This window comes from Musca autumnalis, unplaced genomic scaffold (assembly GCF_047663935.1).
Source record: "Musca autumnalis isolate F117 unplaced genomic scaffold, ASM4766393v1 scaffold_5, whole genome shotgun sequence".
Taxonomy (NCBI): domain Eukaryota; kingdom Metazoa; phylum Arthropoda; class Insecta; order Diptera; family Muscidae; genus Musca; species Musca autumnalis.
This window is the reverse complement of record NW_027412088.1, coordinates 13,949,776-13,975,599: the sequence shown is the minus strand read 5'-3', so window position 1 is coordinate 13,975,599 and position 25,824 is coordinate 13,949,776. Positions and strand designations below refer to the sequence as shown.

At 36.2% G+C, this 25,824-nt stretch overlaps 1 protein-coding gene across 5 annotated transcripts in view; it reads right to left on the bottom strand.

Annotated features, from left to right (window-relative positions):
* Positions 1-25,824, bottom strand: part of HisT (Histamine transporter) — a 223,202-nt gene that overhangs the window by 127,522 nt on the left and 69,856 nt on the right. The window contains exon 1 of one of the 5 annotated variants that reach the window (XM_073991477.1): positions 12,114-12,335. The exons of the other annotated variants lie outside the window; for them this stretch is intronic. The gene's annotated coding sequence lies outside the window, so the exon portion shown is untranslated. Of the gene's footprint in view, positions 1-12,113; positions 12,336-25,824 lie in introns of those variants that run through there. 5 annotated transcript variants of the gene reach the window in all.

Below are 25,824 nucleotides of genomic sequence, written 5' to 3'. Positions count from 1 at the left end.
GAACTTCCAAGAATTAGTTGGGTATCTTATTTACGATATATGGGCCAGGGTACTTCGCAGAAGAAGTTTTGCAAACAATTTGAAAAGTTATACACTGGCCAAGAAACCATTGTCATACCCAAAGGGAAGACAATTTGGGAAACACTTGTAGAAAATGCAATATTTTATATGGTTTAAACGCACAATATGATTTTTTTATTTAATTTTTATTAAATTATACTTTAATATAAGATTTAATAACAAAAAATATAAAAAACTTGAATTATTCAGCCATATTATGACATTTTACCCATTGTTGGTTGAAACAATGGGTTCTTGACCGTTGGGTAGTTTGAGTTGGGGGCTGTGTAGCTTTTCAAATCGTTTTCAAAACTTCTTTTGCGAAGTACTCTGGGCCATATATCGGAAATAAGAGCCCCAACTAATTCTTGGAAGTTCCTATTCGCATTATTTTTGAAGTTTCCCCGACGTTTTTAGCCACAATGTGCCGATGCCCTCAAGGGGTTTACAACAGGATGTATTGTGTTTACCAATATTCGGTTGTTTAACGTTTTTATTACACGGCAAACATAGGAATGGTTGATTTTAATCCACTTTCCAATGAACATTTTAAAATTTTAATTTTAATATGAGGGAAAAATTTTTAATTTGAGGGTATTTTGATATTTCCCCATACCCTGGGAAATGTGGTAGAAAGTGGCAACCCTATTAGGATAAGAAATGCAAATTCTTTCTAAAATTACACAGCCATGCTCCAAAAGACAAATTTAAGTCAAAAGTACAGTTAATTAACACCGACTACAATAAAATTTTTATAATATTCTATTGTTGCTTTTGTTTTGCATTTCCCATTCTCGAGGATCAGTCAATATTGTTGTTGTTGTGATTACATCCAACTACAAAGTACAGAAACAACTTGCTGAAAGTTCTCTGTACATAACAAAGAATAACTGGGCACAAAATATTACATCTTACAAAATTGTAACCGATCCAAAAATTTAAATAATGCAAAATCCTGGATTTGTTGCTTTTGATATGCGCAACACTATATGTCACATATTATTATTTACACACACATACTCGGTTGTGCATACAAATTTCTTCTTCACATGATTTGATTTAATTGTCAAGTGTTTAAGCATAAAAATGTGGTTGTTTGGCATTTAAATGATTACAAATCAAGTTTAGTAAAATGTGAGTCAAGTTTAATTTAATGTAAACCCCTTTCCTCATTGTCTACCTATGTATGCCTATCATTTACATTTCGCCTAACAAGTTCATCTGGCTAAACAAACAAAACCACAAATCATAAGATTTCCATTGATTTCCTCAAAACGCATTGACTTGCCTCCAAAACGTCTCTATCCGTCAGTCTGCCAGTAAGACAAGACGTTCTCGCACAGATAGCTTTATGATAATGAAGACATTACCGAGCATATTGAAATTCATAGCTTTCAAAGGTCATTGGGGAATAGATGTGTGTGGTAATAATAAAGAGCAGAACTACATTAGTGGAGAACTCGGGCAAGTGGTATGTTTACAGATACAATAAAAATACATTTGCTTGGTAAACAGCACACAGACACAGGCATGTCATATAGTATCGAAAATTTACATATGCTTGTGTGAATCATGTTTTTATGTTTGTAAGAATGTTGAGCATTTGTATATTTTTATTAAAGCTCCTTGGAGAGATATTCTCAATGTTGCAAATAATCATACAAATGTCGAAGATATCAACACATAATATTAACACATTTTTGTGTTTAATCTATACACAATATGGGTAGGAAGAGGCCACCGAGTATATGAATATGGAACCAATATTTCATGGTTTTACAAATTATTGCCATTTTAAATTGTATATATTTTTATGCCAAAATTGACAAGTAAAAAAGTATCAGTCGACTTTGCCGACAAAGATTTTCCCTCGCCTGTTGAATTGAAACACTTTTTTTCCAAAAAAAAATCTTATGTTGTTAGGGGGTTTCCAGACTTTTGGGCGTATGAACTTGCCAACAAGGTGGTGCGCACGACAACTCCCGCACCGAATACTGCGTTGGTCCACACTTTGTATATCGCAATATTTCTTCGAATGTTAGATGAAATTCGAAGATGGTGTCTATAGGTCCACTCCTTCCGGTACCTCCTCCACAAATGTTCGAAAATATTCTCTAAAATTTTAATCTCAATATCTCATAAATGGAGCAACCGATTGGGTCCAAACTTTGGATCTCGAAATATTTTGTCCAATCTTAGTTTATGTTCAGAAGTGGGTCCTATCGGTCCATACCATAGGGTACCACCCACACAAATGAGCAACATTTTTGTTTAAGTGCGGTTAAGAGTCTGTGCGAGAATCCTGTAGAAATTTTTACCGAAGGTACTCCTAGTATTCATGTTTACAACGATATTGTATTTTTCGTGGACAAGTCCATGTTTCCTGATCTTTATCCTAATCCATATCTTTGTCGGCAATTTCGTACACCCAAAATTCTGAAGACCCCCTAAATACATACATTTTTTGGGAAAAAGGTTGAGTAAGGTTATACATATGATACTTTTTTACTTGTTTTGATTGGAACTCCCATCCCCTAATTGTTTTCCATTTGACCCAAAAACCTTATATATGAAATTTTATGAAGATCGATTAAGGCTGACCGTGGCAACCAAGCGATCTTTGTTTCCATAGTAACTTGTTTGTGGCCAAAAGTTCATTCATTTTTGTGGCTAAAAACGAATCCTTTAAAAAATTGGCAAAATCGGATCGGATTTTGATATAGCTCCGATATACCGATTTAGGCATTTAGCTATATCGAAATCTGATCTAATTTTCAAATTTTTTTGAAAATCGGATTTATACGACTTCGATATTCCACATCAACGCAGGCAGATCGCCCATAGATCTATCAAGGAATGTTTCTCTCACACACATCAACATGTACAGCTTTCCACAAGAACCCATTAGGGTGGTTCTAAAAAACCGATGTTGGGTTTTTTTATGCGGCACCCCCCTAAAGTGTTTAGTTTTGTTAGATTTTAAGATTGCCAAAGTTTGAGTACAATCGGAATATGTTAACACGTGCCACTGGGGGGCTTCAAAGTTGCCATGGGCCTTATATATAGCTAACTTTAAAATCCGACCCGATTTCAAAATTTGTTGTAGGATTACTTGTTTAGCCACAGAAATGAACTGGTAAATTTTTTCAGCGATTGGACAATAAATGTGGTCTGTAGGTCGATTTGGTGAAGGTCCCAGTGGTACGTGTTAACATATTCCGATTGTGCTCAAGCTTTGGCAATCTTAAAATGTAACAAAACTAAAAACTTTAGGGGGTGCCCCATAAAAAAATCCGACATTGATTTTTTCCCTTTGGGTTAAAACTAGTCTAGTACCCATGCTTCGATCCCACACGATAGCTCGGGAGTAGTAATGTCTCGAAGGGCTCGATGTTTATGGATTGGCGAGATTTGGTTTTATTTCTAAAACTGCTTACTGGACCGGAAAAGAATCAGTTGATTAATATTATACCATAGGTAAAGAAAAGAATAGACACCAAAAACTTTAATTTTCTGTTCCTAACAGATGTCACACAAAGTGATGTTGAGGCTAGTCGTCTAATTCACGCCTAACAGGGGCTAGTGAAATCACTCGACTTCGAAGACACTTTAATCGTTTTTCTACAATTTTGCTCCTATCTTTATAATTTTTTTCAATTTCATCGTGTATTCTACAAGTTAACCCACTTAGCGCCGAGAATTTTTTGCGAGAAAACTTAAAATTTTATATGAAAATTACATTTTTGAGGCTTTTTATGTATTTTTCTCTACAGCGCACACTGGTCCAAACCATTGATCTAGAGGCGCGAAAGTCAAAAAATCAAAGTATGAAATTGCGAAATGTTTTCCATTGTATCGATTACAGACACTCTGCTGATTAAAAATTTGTTTTTACTTTTGTTGTTGTTGTAAATATTCATTCAGTTATTCACTGTCAAGTGCAAGAAATTTTGATGCATCAGATTTTAACAAAATTGTTGCTAAAAACCTGATTTCATATTTGTTTAATTGTTAAATAAATTCGTAATAAAACTAAGCAAAGTTTATTTTTTATTGATAGGGAAGGGTGTAAGTTAAATTTAAGAAAAAAATGGGCCTGAAGTTACATATTTTTATAGAAATAAATTTTCAAAAATTATTATTTTTTTATGTTTTTAGAGCAATATACTTTTGTTGAATGGAGCGTAACTACAAAGGTCCTATAACGTTCAGTGCAATTTTAATTATTAATTTAATTTTAATAATTAACTTGGACTTCCTAGATTCCGAATGAACCCAATTTACCTGCAAATAGCTGCAAATCTTGCTGATAAATGGTATTGAAAAATAGCCTAAATCCTCAAAATAGCCAAAATCTATCGTTACAGTTGTATGGGGGCTATATCAAAATGTAGACTTATGTTCACAATTTTTGGTGGAGAAGATGTATAACCAACGAGAACATCCTATGCCAAAATTCAGCTTATTTGGTCCGAAAATGTAGACAAATTCCTAACAATACCGAATATTGGGAGGTACAGTTATATGGGGACAATATCAAAACGTAGACCTATGTCCACAATTTTTGGTGGAGAATGTTTGTGTCCACTGGGAACCGCAAATACCAAATGACACCTAATTTGGCCGGAAAATGTAGCTTTAAACCCCCAAAATACTGAAAATCGGGAGGTACCTTAAAAGGGGCCTATACCCAAACGTGGACCTATGTCCACAAATTTTGGTGGAATGGTTTAGTGATCACTAGAAACTCCAAGTACCAAATTACAACTAATTTGGAAGGAAATGGTGGCTTAAATCCTCAAAATACCGAATATCAGGAGGTACCGTTATACGAGTATGGGGGCTATACCAAAATATTAGCCGATGTTGTTCATATTTAGTCCATTATTACCCACGGACACATACTACGTTTGTGCAAAATTTCAGAAAGATGTCTCCATTCGTTTCCAAGTTATTAATTTCGCGCCGCCAGATCAGTGATTCGGACCACTGTGCAGCGTATAGTTTTCCTGTAATCGGGCCTTCTTTTAAAAATTCCGAAAACTTGGAAAGGTAATATAGGTGTATTCATACATGCCAATCCCTTGATTTTGATGGGCAAAATACTCTTACTATATTCCTAACAAATCCCTGAATTTATTTGAATGTATCATTTGATTAAATTTATATGGCATATTTAAATTTTTCATTAAAAGTCGAAAATTACAAAAAAGTCGATTTTTTTGAAATGCTTGCGTTATAGGCAAAATGCGAGAAAATGCATTGGCCAAATTAAACTTTATAAGCGTGGAATGAAAAATAATGGACAATACTAAAACAAAATGCAAAAAACCGCACAAAAAATATGCGAAAATACCCGAGTTTTATGCCAATTTTTGCAACCAATTTTTGTGGCGTTTAAACGATCAGTGGCTTTAAGTGGGTTAACCAAAAGATCCTTTTCGGTGAATAATCTTTATAAATAAAAATCAAATGTCGTTCGTTGGTAATGGAATCAGATGAGAACAACTGGACCGATTTGGATAATTCTTATTTAGAGTTGGGCAATCTAGTTCCTGGAGCGGATCAATCTTTCTGGTTACTTTTCATAAAAGGAACTAGTGCCTTTATATACGAGGGCGGTTCGGAAACTTCTTAGCCTATCAACGAAAGAGAATAGTTAGGTTTTCAAAAATATTTTTATTTTTCAATATAATCTCCTGAAACTTCAATACACTTAGCCCAACGCTTTTCTAGCAATTCTATCCCTTGATTAAAATAGTTTTCCCTCAAGGTCTTCAAAATAGTGGTTTACAACTGTAATTGCATCTTAATTTGAGGTAAAACGCTTGCCAGCAAGGATTTTTTTTAGATTTGGGAACAAGTAAAAGTCACTGGGAGCTAATTCAGGAGAATAAGGTGGGTGGTCAAGCAACTCGTACTTTAATTCGTTGATTTTAGCCATTGTTAAAACACTCTTGTGCGCTGGTGCGTTGTCTTGATGAAAAATTATTTTTTTGTGTTGTAAGCCAGGACTTTTTTCTCGAATTTGTACATTTAATTGATCCAAAAGGTTGCAATAGTACTCTGAATTTATTGTTTTACCCTTTTGCAGATAGTCAATCAATAAAACACCTTTGAAGTGCCAAAAAACCGTTGCCATAACCTTACCAGCCGATTGAATTGTTTTTGCCTTCTTTGGGGCACTTCCTCCAGCTTCAGTACATTGTTTGGATTGTTCTTTTGTCTCTGGAGTATAGTGGTGGATCCATGTCTCATCAACAGTTATGAAACGACAGTATTAAAACGATCCAAACAAGCTTGAGAAATGTTCATTCTTATGCGTTTTTGATCGACTGTTAACAAATGCGGCACCCATCTTTCAGAAAACTTTTTCATCTGTAGTTCTTCATGCAAAATTAAATGGACTCGATCATTTGAGATGCCCATGATATTAGCAATTTCACGCACTTTTATTCGTCGATCATTTAATACCATATCATGCACTTTGGCTACAATTTCTGTTGTTGTTGCTGTTTTTGGACGTCCACTACGTGGTTCATCTTCAATGCTTGTACGACCACGTTTAAATTCAGCAACCTGATTTTTTACTGTTGCATATGAAGGAGCACTTTCACCTAACACATTCACCATATCACAATGAATTTCTTGTCCCGATAAACCTTTTTTTGTAAATATTTAATGACAGCATGCATTTCTAATTTTTCCATCGTAAAAAATTGCGGATGCGTCTTTTTTGAACACCTGTTTCTATATGAAGGAGTTGCCAGATCGAAACAAAATTTAACATGTGTTCATAACAGAGATGGAAGTTTCCAGAACACTTAACTTTTTTCTGTTTATACCGAACTGCCCTCGTAGTTCCAAATAGTTCCGAGAGCGATATAGTTCAATGAATCTTTCTCTTTCACCGTTCTTTCTGTTTCCTTCGTTCCAAGTAGTTCCGAAACCGATGTACTTTAATGATTCTTCCTCTCTTTCGTCGTTATTTTTATTTGCTTAGTTCCAAATAGTTCCGATAGTGAAGTAGTTTAACGAATCTTTCTCTTTCTTTTTATTTTCATCTTTTGGTGGATAAATTGACATTAAAACAAGTAACCTGCAGCGATGTGATGAGGATGTGATTTACGTTTATTTGTTCATTTAACAATGTGGTCGCATCTGAATGATGAGGGAATCGAACGTGAAAGATAAGTGAGTGTAAAATTGAATTAAAAAAATGAATTATACAATTGAAAGGAATTATATGCATGACTGAAACAATAGGAACTATAAAAATGCAAGAGCCGGATATAGTTCCAATAGGAATAGGGCGGGGTACTTCCCGCCGTCATAACCCAACTTAGTTTTTTATGGAACGAAAATTTAACTGCGCTCACTTTTTTAAATTTTCATTTCAATTTAAAGTTTTTTTTTGCAAAAACTATTAAACCTATAATCCTAAAATTGTCAGGGAATGTACACGGATGGCCACCGAAAACAGGCTACATATTTTATTGAATTCCTGAGGGGCGGGGTACCTCCCCTATGCGAATTAATCTACAATGTAGTACTTCGTTGGGGCCTAAAAACCCGACCTCGCCTGTTTTTTAAATGTTATATATCCAGTACTACTCAACCGATTTCCATCAAATTTGCAGCAAAAGTTTAGTGTTTGCCGTTGTTATGTACATTTTATGAATTTCGGAGGATGTGGGGTACCTTCCCCACGCCTTTCTTTTTAACGCTATATGTATTAGTCAAACTTATGATTATATCGGATTATATATCGACACCTCCAAATAATAGTATGCTAAGTCTAAAAAGTGAGTTTTGCTGGAGAAGCTCTCAAAGTGTGGAAATTTTTTTGAACTTCAGTACTATGCTAAGTCTATATTTGTTTATAACTTCTGTTCGGATTGACCGACCATTACCAAAATTTGACAGAATTTAAATTAAAGGACGTTCGACACCTCTAAATAATAGTTTGCTAATTCTGAACAGTGAGTTTTGCGGGACAAGCTAAAAAATCGCTAAAACTTTGGAAATTTCTTAGACCTTCAGTACTATGCTAAGTAAATATTTGTTTATAACTTCTGTTCGGATTGTCCGATTATTACCAAAATTTGACAGAATTTAAGTGAAAGGACGTTAAATATAAAAATGTAAAGAACTTGAAAACATGCTAAGTCGACTTAGCTTGGAGGCGTCGATATGATTATAAGTTTTATTTCAGCATACATTTTGGGAGGCAATGGGGTAGTGTGTAAGGTACATATTTGGAGCCAAAATACCGGACCACGCCCACTTTTTTAAATAGGTTACATCTTGAAAACTGATGACAACGCCAACTCTTTTCAATACATTATTTTTCCAAAACTTGCTTACTTAGCTGGCCCATTACAGAAGATTTGTTCCATAGACCAAACTAAGAAAAGATCTCCAATTTTCTCTGTTTAGTGCTTCGCTTTTTGGAGTACCGCGCCTTGTCATCTCTTCATCCACTTCTTTGCGCCATCTATTCTTTGGCCAGCCAATTCTGCGTCCACCGCCATGTGGCTCGAATTTATACGCCTTTTTAGTGGGTTCATCATCGCTCATTCTTATTATATGGCCTAGCCAACGCAATCGCTGCATCTCGATACGTTTAACTATATTGATGTCGTTGTATAGCAGATACAAATCGTGGTTCATACGACGTCGATATTCACCGTCAACGCAGATCGGTCCATAGATCTTTCGAAGAATTTTTCTCTCAAACACACCAAGCACTGCCATGTCTGCTTGCGCAAGTACCCAGGATTCTGAACCATACATCAGGACGGGTAGTATCAGTGTTATTTTTGTTTCACGAGTTGTGGTTTTGTTTTTAAAGAGTTTACATAAGCCAAAGTAGCATCTGTTGGCCAATACAATTCTTATTTTTATTTCACAACTGATGTCGTTTGCTGTGTTAACGGCGGTGCCGAGGTATACGAAGTCTTTTACTACCTCATAATTATAGGAACCAACTTCAACAGTTGGTCCGATCTCAATGGACGCATTGCGCGTCGACACCATCAGCGTGGTCTTCTCGCCGTTTACCGCCAGACCCACTTTAGCAAAAACCTTTGATCGTAGCGGGCTGTCGAAGGCTGCTTTTTATATATATACATTCAATACCATTTTCTGGGATTGGATCTGTGGTATCTTCGTCGACTTCGCTACTATTGGGTACCAACAGTTTGGAAAATGCTCTTTCCATATCCTTAGCACAATATCTGTATCAGTTACCAAATTACCTTGCTGGTCTCTACAGGAGAATGTGCCAGTTCCAAAGCCATCAGTTTGATGTTTCGCTCTTTGGTAGAATTTTCGGACCTCATTCTGCCTCCTGTACATCTCGATTTGTTCACACAAATTTCCATTTCTCTCTTTTTCGTGCGGAAAAGACGTTTATCCTCTCTTCTTTTCTCCCGATATCTCTCTCGTGCGCTATGCGTTGCTACTGGTTCTAAAGTAGCCCTATATGCCGCATTTTTCTCTTCGGTAGCAGCACGACACTCCTGGTCATACCTTTGATTTCTTGGTGGAGGTCTCTGTTATCCAAGTACTGATTTTGCGACTGTTTGCATGGAGAGGGCAATGTTTTGTCATTGTCCTGATATGTTATCGGGACGAAGAGTGCTTTGATTAAGCAGTTGGACCAGTAGAGTGGAATATGCTGTGGCTATCTGTTGTGATTGCATCTTACCGATGTCCAACTTCCGTGTTGTGTCTGTTCACACTTTGTTTGCTACGTTTAATCTGGTACGTACCTTTGATGCAACAAGGTAGTGGTCCCTGTCTATGTTTGCACCTCTGAACGATCGTACATCCAACATGCTTGATGCATGTCTTCCATCAATCACAACCTGATCAATTTGATTTCTTGTTTTCTGATCTGGAGACAGTCAGATGCCCTTATGAATATCGAGATGCTTAAATCTGGTACTGCTAACTACCATGTTTCTAGCAGCTGCAAAGTCTATCAGTCTCGTACCATTGTCAGATGTTTCACTGTGGAGACTGAATTTCCCCACTGTTGGGCCAAAGATATTCTCCTTTCCAATTTTGGCATTAAAATCGCCTAGAATGATTTAAATGTCATGGGCAGGGCAACGGTCATATGTTTCTTCTAAGCGCTCGTAAAATATATCTTTGGTCTGTTCGTCCTTTTCTTCAGTGGGAGCATGAGCGCAAATAAAGCTGATGTTGAAGAATTTAGCTTTTATTCGAATTGCAGCAAGTCTTTCATTCACTGGGGTGAAGCTGGATACCAGATGTTTTAGTCTCCGACTAACTACGAATCCACAACCAAACTCATGCTTTACGTCATGGCAGCTATAATACAGTGCGTCACCTTTGGGTGTTGTTGTGACGCCTTTCCCAATCCATCGTATTTCCTGTATGGCAGTAATATCGGTCTTGTACTTTTCAAGTACGTCTGCCAATGCGAAGACTGCACCTTCTCTATAAAGAGTGCGAATATTCCAGGTGCAGATTCGCAGATCATGGTCCTTAAAACGTTTGCGGGGTTCGTCAAGGGATTTGTTTTCCTTTTCTTTCGTTTTTTTATAGTAGGCTGTTTTTTCTAGGGGAGGGTTACTAACCCGACGCCCAAACCCAAGTTTTTAACGTTCTTATGGGTGAACCCGCGGCACATGTTAGCTCACTACCTTTAACGGGTGTTAAAGGCAGTTCCCCAGGTGACACCACGGGGAGGTCAGTGTCCACTTGAGATGAAAGAGGGACCAAGATAAATCCTGGGCTTTGCCATGTTAAAACCGGTCAGGACCGTTGCTTGGTATCTTCCCTCCCCTACGTCACCCTTTTGAATACGAATTCCAAAACACAGGCATGGCATAAGGGAGGAATTCAGTTTTACTGGAAGTTTCTCTCAAAGAGCGTATTCAAACAAAAAATATTAAATATTTCTTCAGGCAACTAGTTGATATAGTACATCATCGTAATAATTTGTTAAAGTAGCTCAAAAAATGTTGTCGGACCAAACCCCTGCGTACGTCCTTGCTGCAGACCGTACCATTTCATCACCTCTGAACGCCCCTGAACGACTTTATCGTGTATCCTACAAGTTAAATTAACCAAAAGATCCTTTTCGGTGAATAATAACTTTATAAATTTTATTCATTAGTCTATGATTATATTTATTATTTCGCACAATATAATGCTGTGATAATAGCTTTAAAACAAAAGAATATCTCATCCAAAAACTTTCGTTGTTATGGAGCAACTATCATATTTACCGTTCTCCCCAAAAATATCATAAGTTTGCGTAGATTTTATCGCCAAGTTATTTAACATGACGTTTATGTTGATTTATTATCTGAAAATAGTAGCTATTCGCATTCTTTGTTAGATTTTCATTTAGATTACGAATAGACCCGCCGACGCACATTTCTCCCATAATATTTTATCAGCATTTTTGGGAATATTTTGTGGTTGTCATGTTTTTCCCTTTTCTTTTTCAAACAGGTGGTTTTATCGAAATGTTGGTCAGTGTGCTATGCTGGCGGGGTGGGACGACAATGTTACGAAAAATAAACACAAAACAAACTAGGTACATAAAATAAATAGTTTTGATAGCAGTTGTTGTTCGTTCAGTTGTTTTGCCACAACAACAACGGAGCAACAAGTTACAGTTTTGACTTTACTCATAAAATTCAAATCGACAATGAGGTTAAATTTAAATTAAAACGCTGCGAACGAAATTATCAAATCAAATTGAAATCGTCATTTGGTTTAGTGACGAGATTTTATGGCAGACATTTCGTCGAGTGATTGAACACTGGAATGTGTAACCGCACAATCTTATGATGACTTTTGTTTTTGTAACCCTTCTTAAATAGTGTAACAAAGTATTGGCAAATGTCTGAGAGATAAGCAACGCCTTGACAATTGATAGGGGATTTTATGATTTGTTTGATATTAAATTGTTTTATTTCAATTGCATTTATTTTTGTACTTAGTTTTTGATGATTCACACACGTTTCGATATGAAGTACATTATTGAATTAAAATAACAAAAAAATCACCTTTTAAACGCTTTGTAATTTATTCGGAATTTGGTTTTGTGTTATTCGATTTCCCGCGTTTAGTTGAAAACAAAGCGATTGTTTTGTTAATGTAATTAAAATTTGTTAAAACTAAAATACTCGTTTTATTTGATGTCCATATTTTAAGTTAGACGTCTGGCACGTTACTGAGAAGCGTCAACACACCATTGCTTGATTTTTCCAAAGTCACAACAGAATGCCAGAATAAAAACAAAACGAATAACCAGCAGTGGTTGGTGTGAAGTAAAGGGTCGAAGTCGACTTTGTAGTTCCCTGCAATATGAAAGAGTGAGCTGATATTCTAATTGATTTAATGACGAAACGGCTTAACCCGACATCTTGAAATGGTACATGATGGTCTGTAATAGAGGTGATGTATGATGGGATATTAGGAAATTCGTATTGTAATTTTATTTGATATTGAGCAATCGGAACGATCATTTGGCCTGCTTTTTTATATATTGGTCATAAATAGTAGTAAACGTCTTAAACCCTAAAATGTTTCCTAAGATGAATTAAATTCTTTATTGGTTTCAGATGCCTTAGGAGCGGGGCTTTTATATCGTACGCATCCATTTCATGCTTGTTCGACATGAGGCTATTGTGACTCGGTTAACTGAAATGTGAAAGTTGTAAAACCGTCAGCGGCCAACTACAGCTGATTCTCAAATTATGGAATATGACTGCTAGAACTCCCCTAAGGATGTATTTCCTCGATCGTATGTTGAGAAAGGAACTATTTCACACCAGAGTTATCCAAAGGAGTGGCCCTAAATATCGCGACTCATATCTCTCATACCTCTGGATTGGCCTCCCCTAGCAAAACAAAACATCATGTTGTAGGCGTGATCACAACGATTAACCGTTACTAAAATTTCAACACGACCCGAGAAGTGACTGAAGTAGCCTTAAAGTGATTTAAATTTAAACACTCTTCGGAAGTGAAACCTAATGGAATTGACATATAATACATCTTTGAACTGAATCTAATTTTTGGTGTCATTCCTTTCTGTAGTTATTGTGCCAACCAGCCATTTAAGTTGACTACTGTTTGACCACAAAAAATGTATATAGTTGTAATCGGAATTCTTCGATGAAAATTTCAAAACAATCTTCGCTCGTAAACTGCACTTAAGGAAAAATGTTGAACTTTTGCGAGGGAGGTACCGGAAGAAGATGTCCGATATACATAGACTTCTTTGGAACATGATGTACGTTTGGAATAAATTCTACAACGTGCAAAATTTCAATCAAATCGAATTCTCACTACGTAAATTATTGTGCTCATCAGTTGTTGTTGTAGCAATGTGGTTTCTTTGTGCATACATACACATGAATTGGCTGCGTCCATAAAGAATCGGAAAACAGGTGAGTAGTGTGTTTAGCATGGTAGTTAAACAAATGCAACGTATCGTGAAATCCCAGCCCACAAGTATGGCATATTCTAGGTGTCGTGCTGTCAAATCCGGTCCACTTTGAATTGAGGTTGTAGTTGTTGTAGCGGCATGAAACCTACGTCGATGCATACGTTTAATGCTGGATTGATAGCCGCTGGCCGAAATATTTTGGTTTCGGGTCAATCCGGTACGAAAGAACTCCCTACCGTGGGATTGTCAATTTGAGGGATCAGAGTCTGCCAAAGATCCAAAAATGAAAATGCAATCGGTTTCCGAGATATGAAACATAAACTAAGGTTTTTGGAACAAATGGAAAAAAATTGTTGTCGTTTTTTTGGGCCGCCCTATGTATGCGTTTTCAAAAGAACCAAGTTGTAAGCGAAAAATTAAGAATCGTTGAACGATTAAAGTAAATGGAGAACTATGAACTAGATTACTGAACTAGTTCAGTTAAAAAAAAGCTGAACTATATGAACTAGATCTTTCAACTGAACTAGATTTTACAACTCTAAACCACACTATCAAAACAAAGCACATGTGCTTTTATTCGAGTGGCATAGAAAACAAGTAAAAAAGTATCAGTCGGCTTTGCTGACAGAGATATACCCTCAGCCTACGTGGATTGGAACTTTCATCTACGAAAAGATCGAATGTATTTAGGGTCTTTTGAGAATTTTGTGACACTTTTTGGACATTTGAACTTGCCGACAAAAATGTGGATTAGGATTAAAGTTCAAAAGTTTTGCGGAGGAGGGAATGGACCGACATAGTGCATTACGAAAGTGGATCTTATTTTGGGAGTCATATCTTTTCTACAGATATCGCGCCCAGTAGTCATTTCAGTGGGTTATTGTACACCTGTTGGACGAGTATGCCAAGACGCATGGACTTGTCCACAGAAAACATAAATGACTGTAAACAGGACCACAAAAAACATTATCGGTATAAATTTGCAAAGGATCTCCGATCAGACCCTAAACTGCATTTGGACACTAACGTTGAACTTTTGTGGGGGAGGTATCCTAAGGAGAGGACCGATATGGGCCATTTTAGAAGTTAAACTAAGTTTGGATAAAATGTAACGAAGGCCAAATTTTGGACCAAATCGGTTTATCAGTTCGAGAGTTATTGTGCTCTCCACCTACTACATATGGTGCCATAGGGGTTTTTTTACAACTTTCGGGCTGTTTTCCTAAGAAGTATGGACTTGCCACTGAAAAAACTTTTACCGTTGTAATTGAGACAGCGATTGCAAGTTGCTTCAACAGAAATCAAAATTAGTCAAGAGCAAGTCTTAAAGTGAATTTATCCTAAATTTTGTGTGGGAGGTACCCGATGGAATGGGCGAATATAGTCCATATTCAAACCTGATCTATAGCTGGTAGATATATTAGGATGTGTAAAGTATGAACCAAATCGGTCACTCCCTTCAAGACTTATGGTGCGCACAATTTTTCCGAACATTTTGGAACTTTTGTGGGGGAGGTACCTGAAGGAGTGAACCGATATGGCTTATCTTCGAGCTTAAACTAAGTTTGGACAAAATATTGTGCAGGCCAAATTTTGGATCGAATCGGCAGATCCGTCCGAGAGTTATCTTGCGTTCCAACCACTACACACGGTGTCATAGGGGTTTTTTGAAACTTTCAGGCTATTTTCTCAGGAAGGTTTTGCCCCTGATGAAACTTGTACCGCCGCATGGGGGCCGTGAATACAAGTTGTTACAAGAAAAATCGAAACGATTCGAGAGCTGGTCCTAAACTGAACTTTTCCGAAATTTTGTGTGGGAGGCACCCGAAGGATTGGAGCGATTGAGTCCATATTGGAACCTCGTCTAAGTTTGGTAGAAATTTCACGATGAGCAAAGTATGGATCAAATTGGTTACTCCCTTCAAGAATTATCATGCGCACAAATTTTCCAAACATTTTCGAGGTACCGGAAGGAGTGGACCGATATAACCCATCTTCGAACTTAAACTAAGTTTGGACAAAATATTGCGAAAGCCAAATTTTGGACCAACTCGGTTGACCCGTTCGAGAGTTATCGTGCGCACCAACCTCAATCGACTCCAAATTGTCTGAAACACATTTCGTCCAAACATACTTGGGGTATAAAACCATTATTTCGATGAGGCAAATTTTGCCCATACGAAAGTGTATATACCCTCGTTATCATAAATGCTAAGGATATAAAAAGAGTTTCACTCTCTACTTGAAATGGAGCGAGCACTTCGGAGCTCCGGTTTAACCCACTTAGCGCCGAAATTTTTTTTCGCGAGAAAACATAAATTGTTTATGATAATTATATTTTTGAAATTTTTAAAGCATTTTTTTAAAAAAATAACTTTTTTCTCTAGAACGTATAGTTTTCCTGCAATCTGGCCTTCTTTTAAAAGTGCCAAAAACTTTGGAGGGTAATATAAGGTGTATCCTTATATGCCAATCCCTTGGGTTTTGATTGAGAAAATATTCTTTTTATATTCCTAACAAATCCTTCACTTTATATGATTCAAAAGTCGAAAATGACAAAAAAGTAGATTTTTTTGAATAGCTTGGGTTTTAGGTCAACTGCGTGGAAATGCATAGGTCAAATGAAGCTTTATAAGTGTGAAATGACAGATAACAGACAATACTATAATAAAATGTAAAAAAAAACACAAAAATATTCGAAAAAACAGAGTTTTACGTCAATTTTTGCAACTATTTTTCGTGGCGTTTAAACGTCCGGTGGCTTTATCTTGATTAATGAAAGCTAGTGTAAATGCGCTACGATAAGTTCAAAAAAGTAAGAATTGCTGAAGTCTTCCGGAATTTGTATGTCAACTTGAGTAAAGAAGAACATCTCCAATATTGTTATTAGAACTTGAAATAGGGCATACAATATAGCCACCTAAACAATTCAACATCGTCACATATCCTCTGTCGTTGTTGTCAAAATTCTCCCAGAGGATATTCTTCACTATAACAACCCAGCAAAAAAGAAAAAAATCATTAACAAATAATTGGTTTTTATAGTACTTTTAGGTAGTCGTAACTCTTACAAAACCCGTTATTTTAACAAGGGCATGCCGCTCATAATAACTAGTTCTTCTATAACCACTAGAATAACTAGTTATTATATGCCCACTAGAAGTTGAAAAATAAGCTAAAAAATATATGTTCTATTTTTAGAACAGTGGAGGTGGAATTTTGGGTGCCACCGTGGTGCAATGGTATGCACACCCGGTTTGCACACTGAAGGTTGTGTGTTTGATTCCCCGGCCAGGCAACATCAAATTTTCAACGGTGGCAAAATACGCCTCAGTGTAGTATTGGTGGAATTTCCTGAGTACTTCAGCCATGTAAATCTTCTCTACAAAGTGGTGTCTTAAGACACGCCGTTCGGACTCGACGATAAACAGTAGGTCCCATATCATTGGGCTAATATGAATGGGGGTGAACTCACTGATATGATGGAAGGCTCCCCCGTACCGTCTGGGATGTTTGTGCAATAAATATATAGGTATGTAGAGGTGGAATTTGTTTTCAATTTCAACACACTTCATATTTTTATTTTACTTAATTTTATTTTTCTCTCTTCTGATTTGTAGCCGAACACACGAATTATTAAGGGTTGTTTAAACGCTTACATGTGTATCACCAATTGTTCTTTATTTTGTCAACAAAAAACTCGCGTGTGGACGGTGAGCGTTGAACACACAACCCTCGGATATGTATTCGGACACACACGCTCTGTGCTACCGTACTAATTGCTTAGTAAGTAGTAAAGTAAGTAGTTATTTTTGTTTACATTACTTTGTAATGGGTTACATTATTATTAACGGATACGAATTTTTGCTGGGAAGAAACAATTGCAGTCTTTGTGTAGACTAACGGTCCAATAAAACCAGCCATTATAAATATTCGAAGGCTTTGTATGTTCCTAAATCTAATGATTGCTTGATTTGATTTTGTAATATCCGAACTGCAGTCCAGTTGGTTGTTAGGAAGTAAAAAGACTTTAATTTCGGCCGGGCCTAACTTTTTATATCCTCCACCACAAACTGCATTGAAGTGAATATGAACAATTAGGGTCCTTTCACTTACGAAAGTACTAAGCTCTTCCTCTTATTCCTTGCAGGGGCAGAATATCTTAACTGATAATATTTCCTTTAAAAGAGATCATATGGGGCGCCATCGTTGTTCTTTCCAAACATGAACGAATATTTACAATTTTCAGAATTAAGCTTTTTTATCCTCTTCTTCCTTGCGGTAGCATACTATCTTTACGGATAATATCCCCTTAAAAGAACAACACACAATATTAAATAATAACAATCTCGGTTCGAAAGATTGATAAAATTGTGCAATACAGGCAGGACCTAAACCATCAATTTGTATCGCATAGTTTTTTTTCTTGCGAGAAAGTTTCCTATGTTCTGGGAACACAAAATTCGAGTTAACAACCAATTCAGTAGAAAATGTGAATAAGATCTTCAAATAATCTTAAATAGGGCCTACCTTATATGGGTAGTAGGCTAAAACTTTCAAAATATCGAAAATCGGGAGGTTTTTTTCTGTGGGGCTACTTTAAGGGATGGACAAATTTCAAGTGGAAAGTTTTATACCCCCAACGAGGGGCTACATGAAGACGTGGACCTATTCTGACAAAGTTCAGGCGAACAATTTTAAACACCCAGCGAAGACTATAAATTTCAGCCATTTCGGAGTGATAACGAGGCTAAAACCTTCAAAATACCGAAAATCGGGAGGTACCCCTATATGGGGTATGGGGTACAAAAATTGGACTGATGTAGCCCAATTTTCTATACCAAACATTCCAAATTACAAAGCTCTATCTTAAAAATTGCTAGCTGCATCTTGATTTCAGCAGACGGACAGACGGACATTGTTATATCGACTTAGAATTTAATGCTGATCACGAATATATATACTAGGGTGGTTTTTTTTTTTTAAAAAAATCGATGTCGAATTGCTTTATGCGGCAAACCCCTTAAGTGTCTAGTTTTGTTAGATTTTAAGATTGTGAAAGTTTGAACACAATCGGAATATGTTAACACGTGCCACTGGGGCCTCAAAGTTTCCATAGTAATTTGAATGGGGCCAAAGGCGAATTTTCAAGAAATTGTCCTAAAGGCAATAGTTCATTGAAGTGGATAGAAATAAAATCCTAATAAAATTTATTTAAATCGGGATAAGATTTTCACAAAAATGCTTGTTTAGCCACAGAAATGAACTGGTAAATTTTTCTCTTCGATTGGACAATAAAATAAATTTGGTCTGTAGGTCGAGTTCGTGAAAATTCTGCTCCATACAAATTACTATGGAAACTTCGAGTCCCTAGTGGCACGTGTTAACATATTCCGATTCACATCGATTTTTTCCTTTTGAGTTAAAAGCAGCCTAATATATACTCTGTACTTAATTAACCTCCATATTATGGTGAAGGGTATAAAAATGTAAGAAACCGATATTTTGATAGTAAATTGTTACAAATCAAAGCAAAGAACACACAATACATTCACTTTATAGGGTAGCGCACAAAATAAAACAAAGCTAAAAATATGGCTAGGAAGTTATCAATCGCTGCAAAAACAATGCAACACAGTACATGTGTAAATAATAACAATAATAAAAAAATCAAATAATCAGAAAACGACGATTAACACGAAAGTGTAAAATGAAAAAGTGAAGTAATATATTAATCTATAATTATTTTATTAATACAAAAGTTTTGTAATATTATTAAATTACAAACTAAAAAGTTTTAACTGACCTTTTTATGCCCCCTTATGTTTGTCGTGCCATACAATAGCTGATAGTGAGTGACATGTAAGCGATAAGCTTGACATATAGCGATTGACTAAACTGCATTGCTATAGTTTCGTTGGAAATTAATTATGAAAGTGAAATGTTTACTTTTGTTTGACTTCTCATCACCATTATTAGTAGTGTAACGACATGTGGTGGTTGGTCATCTATTAAAGGCTTATCTTGTTCAAGAACTTTATTGCATTAAGATGCATCGCATCCAGTTAATGGTTAGCATGACGATCAATTACCACTGATTGTCACAGAATAGACAATATTTTAGAATCAAATGATTTGTAGCATATCCTCCGAATGAATCTTTAACGCGGCAAAGCCGTAGGAACCCATTACTTCTTTCGTCAACAAAATGCAAGAATGTTCGTATCGAGTACTGTTACCATTGAACACTTCAATAATAAAACAGCAAAAAAAAAATGAAGTGGTTAAGAATGTCACTTTATGCGATTTTGAAAAAAAAAACTTGTGCTCAATGGACGCCAAAGATAAGAGGCCAGATTATATCGCCATTATTTAGTAAACATTGAAACTAACTGTCGGACAGATGTTACTCCACATTCACTTGAAATTAAGACAATGATTGCATGTTTTACTACAGTATTTTTAATTTATATTTTGTCTTATATGAATTTCTTATTTAATTATATACATTTTCTCTGCTTTATATTTATTTATTTATACGAGTAATTGCGGATAACGGAAAAAGTCAATTCCAATAGCCACAAATAAAAACAAGAAACATTACCATTACATATTTATAATTGAATTGGCATTATCAAGCGCATTCAATAAAGTGGAAATCGATTGAATTATTAGTCGATTGCCAACAGATTGGTTGGATTCAGTCAGTCACAACTTGTTGGTCGTTTGTTGAGTTCGTCGTTTATTAAGTTGTGGGGAATTCTTTTAGTCATTCGGTTCTTGACTTGTTTGGTTACTCCAATGTTGTTTACAGCGTTGTGTGGCGGCCAAGGTTCATTTTAGACATTGACGCATGGGAATAATTATTGGTTGGTTATAAAAACAACATAATTCATATATTAATTTACAATATGGGAATTACATTAACACACTATAAAAAAATAAAGTGATCACATAAATAACCTCGATTACCATTTCACCTTCGACCAGATGTGTACCATAACCATAAGCTAAAAGCCACAAGATCGCAGGTCGATAATTATCACTTTTTGTTACATTAGACATTTTAAAGACTTGCTATAAGCAGAATACCTTGTTATGGTCTTCTATGGTCAGAAACCAACTCTACGGTCTTCTATACCCCGAACCCAGTACATAGAAGACGTTAAACAGAAAACGTTTTATAGATCTACGGTAACCAAAAGGCCTTTTAAGGTATTCTGTAAAAAGAAGATTTTATACGATGATAATAAACATAAAACTTCTATCTACAGAAGACTACTTGAAAGTTTTTTATAGACTTAAGAAAAGAGACTTTTTTCAAGGACTTCTATAGACAGACTGTTGAGAATATTCTATAGACACAATACCGCTTAAGGTATTCCGTAGACAGAAGACCTTTTAAAGGTCTTCCATAGACGGAAGACCTTTCGAAGATCTTCTATAAACACAAGACCTTTTAAAGTTTTTCTAGGTCTTTTAAAGGTTTTCTATAGACAAAGGACCTTTTGTCTTCTGTCTTCTGTCTTCTATAGACAGAGGCCACAGATAGAAGAGCTTTTGAAGGTATTGTATGGACAAAAGACCTTGTGAACGTCTTCTATAAACAGAAGAACTTTTAAAGGTTTTCTAGGTCTTTAAAAGGTTTTCTACAGACAGAAGACCTTTTGAGGGTCTTCTTTAGACAGAAGACCTTTCGAAGGATTTCCACAGATAGAAGACATTTTGATGGTCTTCCACAGATAGAAGAGCTTTTAAAGGTATTTTATGGACAGAAGGCCCGGGAGGTCTTCTATAAACAGAAGAATTTTTAAAGGTTTTCTATGGACAGAAGACCTTTTGAGGGTCATCAATAGACAGAAGGCCTTTCGAAGGTCTTCTATATACAGAAGACCTTTCGGAGGTCTTCTATATACAGAAGTCCTTTTGAAAGTCTTCCACAGATAGAAGACCTTTTGAAGGTCTTCTATATACAGAAGACCTTTTGAAGGTCTTCCACAGATAGAAGAGCTTTTGAAGGTATTTTATGGACAGTAGGCCTGAAGAAGGTCTTCTATAAACAGCAGACCTTTTAAAGGTTTTCTACAGACAGAAGACCTTTTGATGGTCTTCTATATACAGAAGACCTTTTGAAGGTCTTCCACAGATAGAAGAGCTTTTGAAGGTATTTTATGCACAGAAGGCCTAGAGAAGGTATTCTATAACCAGAAGACCTTTTAAAGGTTTTCTAAAGACAGAAGACCTTTTGAGGGTCTTCTATAAACAGAAGACCTTTCGAAGGTCTTCTATATACAGAAGGCCTTTTTAAGGTCCTCCACAGATAGAAGAGCTTTTGAAGGTATTTTATGGACAGACGAACTTTTAAAGGATTTCTAGGTCTTTTAAAGGTTCTCCAGAGACAGAAGACCTTTCGAAGGTCTTCCACAGATAGAAGATCTTTTGAAGGTCTTCCACAGATAGGATACCTTTTGAAGGTATTTTAGGGACAGAAGGCCTGGAGAAGGTCTTCTATAAACAGAAGAATTTTTAAAGGTTTTCTAGGTCTTTTAAAGGTTCTCTACAGACAGAAGACCTTTTGAGGGTCTTCTATAGACAGAAGACCTTTCGAAGCTCTTCTATAGACAGAAGACCTTTCGAAGGTCTTCTATAGACAGAAGACCTTTCGAAGGTCTTCTATAGACAGAAGACCTTTCGAAGGTCTTCTATATACAGAAGACCTTTTGAAGGTCTTCCACATATAGAAGAGCTTTTGAAGGTATTTTATGGACGGAAGGGCTATAAACAGAAAACCTTTTAAAGGTTTTCTAGGTCTTTTAAAGGTTTTCTATAGACAGAAAACCTTTTGAAGGTCTTTTATAGACAGAAGGCGTTTTGAAGGACTTTCATAGACAGAAAAACTTTTGAAGGTCTTTCACAGACAGAAGAACTTTTGAAGGCCTTATATGAACATTATACATTTTGAAGGTCTTCTGTAGATATAAGACTTTTTGACGGTCTTCCATACACAAAAGAGCGTTTAAAGGTCTTCAATAGACAGAAGACCTTTTGAAGGTCTTCATTAGACAGAAGGTCGTTTGCACTACTTTTATGGACAGAAGACCTTGTTAAATCCTTCTATAGACCGAATACCTTCGAAGGTCTTCTATAGACATAAGACATTTTGAAGGTCTTCTAAAGACAGAAGCCATTTTGAAGGTCTTCCAAGGACAGAGGACATTTCGAAGATTATCTAAAAACAGAAGTTCTTTTGAAGGTCCTTTGTAGACAGAGGACCTCTTGATGAACTTCTTTAGACAGAAGACCTTTTGAAGGACTTTAAGGTCTTCTATAGACAGAAGATCTTCAAAAGGTCTTCTATACACAAAAGACTTTTTGAATTACTTCTACAGGCAAAAGATCTGTCTTCTATAAACAAAATATCTTTTAAAGGTCAACTATAAGCAGAAGACCTTTTGAAGGTCTTTTAGAGATAGAGGACCTTTCGAAGGTCTTCTAGAGACAGCGGACCTTTTAAAGGTCTTCTATAGACAAAGGTTCTTTCGAAGATCTGATATAAACAGAAGACCTTTTGAAGGTCTTCTCTAAACCTTTTGACGGTGTTCTGTACACAAAATACCTTTCCAAGGTCTTCTATAGGCAGATGATCTTTTGAAGGGCTTCCATAGACAGAAGACCTTTTTAAGACCCTTTTAAGGTATTCCATAGACAGATGATCTTTTGAAGGGCCTCCATAGACAGAAGATCTTTTTAAGACCCTTTTAAGGTATTCTATAGACAAAAGACCTTTTGAAGGTCTTCTATAGACAGAGGCCCTTTCGAAGATCTTCTATAAGCAGAAGACCTTTTGAAGGTCTTCTAGAGACAGCGGACCTTTTAAAGGTCTTCTATAGACATAGGTTCTTTCGAAGATCTTATATACACAGAAGACCTTTTGAAGGTCTTATTTAGACAGAAGACCTTTTGAAGGTCTTCTTTAAACAGAAGACCTTTTGAAGGTCTTCTGTACACAAAAGACCTTTCGAAGGTCTTCTATAGGCAGATGATCTTTTGAAGTGCTTCCATAGACAGAAGACCTTTAGAAGGTCTTCTATAGACAGAAGATCTTTTACAGACAAAACCCCTTTTGATGGTGTTCCATACACTGAAGATCTTTGAAAGGTCTTCTAAGACAGAATACCTTTTAAAAGTCTCTTTTAGACAGAAGACCTATTGAAGGTCTTCTATACACAAAAGACCTTTACAAAGTCTTCTATAGGCAGAAGATCTTTTTAAGGTCTTCCATAGACAGAAGACCTTTTGAAGGTCTTCTATAGACAAAAGACCTTTTATAGGTCATTTATACACAGAAGACCTTTTGAAGGTCTTCCATAGACAGAAGTCCTTTAGAAGGTCCTCTATAGACAGAGGACCTTTCGCAGATCTTCTATAAAAAGAAGACCTTTGAAGGTCTTCTAGAGACAGCGGACCTTTTAAAGGTCTTCTATAGACATAGGTTGTTTCGAAGATCTTATATAAACAGAAGACCTTTTGAAGGTCTTCTTTAGACAGAAGACCTTTTGAAGGTCTTCTTTAAACAGAAGACCTTTTGACTGAAGATCTTCTATATTCAGAAGACCTTTTGATGGTGTTCCACAGACAGAAGATCTTTGAAAGGTCTTCTAAGACAGATGACCTTTTGTAGGTCTTCTATAGGGAGAAGACCCTTTCAAGGTCTTTTATCGACAGAAAACCTTTTTAAGATCTTCTATAGACAGATGCATTTTCGTAGGTCTTCTATAAGCAGAAGACCTTTTAAAGGTGCTCTATATGCAGTAGATCTTTTAGAGGACTTCTGTAGACAGAATACCTTTTGAATTTAAACAGAAGGCCTTTTAAAGGTCTTCTATAGACAGAAAGTCTTCTAGGTACAGACACTTTTTTAAGGTCTTCTATAGGCAGAAACTGACTTTTTTAAAGTTTTCTATAGACGGAAGCCTTTTTAAGATCTTTTTCTTATGGAGACCTCTTAATGTATTCTATACACAGAAATATTTTAAGGATTTTCCATAAACAGACGATCTTTTAAGGGTCTTCTATAGACAGAAGGCCTTCTATAGGCTGAAGACCTTGAAAGATCTAAAAGATTTCGTGAAGTAGTTCTGCGGCACCGAAGCAAAATTAGTGTATACCCGAGATGAAAGCGCCGACAAAATAGCCATATTTTTTCTACCATATTTTTTGTAACTTGCTATTTCGGGATGTCAATGAAAGGATTCTCTTCACGTTTGGGTACAAGCATGGCAATTTGTAATTGTATTCTCAATACATATTTTTTGAAACGAAATATTTTGACTTAATCGGAATTATGTTTTTGGATCGTACACATCTTTTAAATCTTGTGAAATCCTTTGCAGACAATGTGGAGTCGATTGAGCAGTGTCCATCCTACAGTTTGTCTATGTGGCTGCATCGTACGTTTGCAATATTACACATGGAACATTTCCTTCCAACAGAGATCAAATTCAATTTGGCTACATGGGTCCACCTCCCCCTGCAACTACGCCACCAAAAATTAAATCAAATTGCGTGTATTAACTTTTGCCTTCAAAATCCATTGAAATTTTACATTTGATTAAACCCATGACTTCCCACCACCTGAACGCCTCTAATCACCATCATCACACACATGAATGCCTCCATATTAAGTGAATACCTCCAAATTACGAGTGTGAAGTGTGATAATTAACATAATTAATAATTCCATGTAACAGTGGAAGCTCTTCACACACAAGAGCCACCCTTCTCGACATTAACAGCTCACAATCGTAACAGATGAGCTTCCATGAAAATTCCATTCCATTCAATTGTTGGCTGAACAAAATTTGATTTCATGATTTCAGGCAAATATTTAAATGGACAAAACGTCATAATTCACCATCCACTTTTCCGCAAAAAAAAAAAATATGCACAAGGACTGAGTCCGAAGAGCCATTATGCTATGATTGAACGTGATTTAGTCTGACAATTGCAGATTTGTTTGAGTGTTTTCGATTTATTTATTTTTTTATTTGTGCTTAAGAACAAATTTTGATTGACTGGTTGGAAATGGACTACAGCAACCGTGCAAAATGGGAAAATGTGTTGGATAGAATCATGCAATTTTTTTTTTGACAGCTCCTCCTCTATATTTTGGTGGGAGTGATGATTGTGACAGTTGTTATGATATTGGGTTTATTTGTCAATTTAGCACAAATATATATATTTTTACCAGATATGGCAATTTAGGTGTGGTAATGATGATGACTAAATTACATATGTATGCATGTACATATGTATGTTCGTTT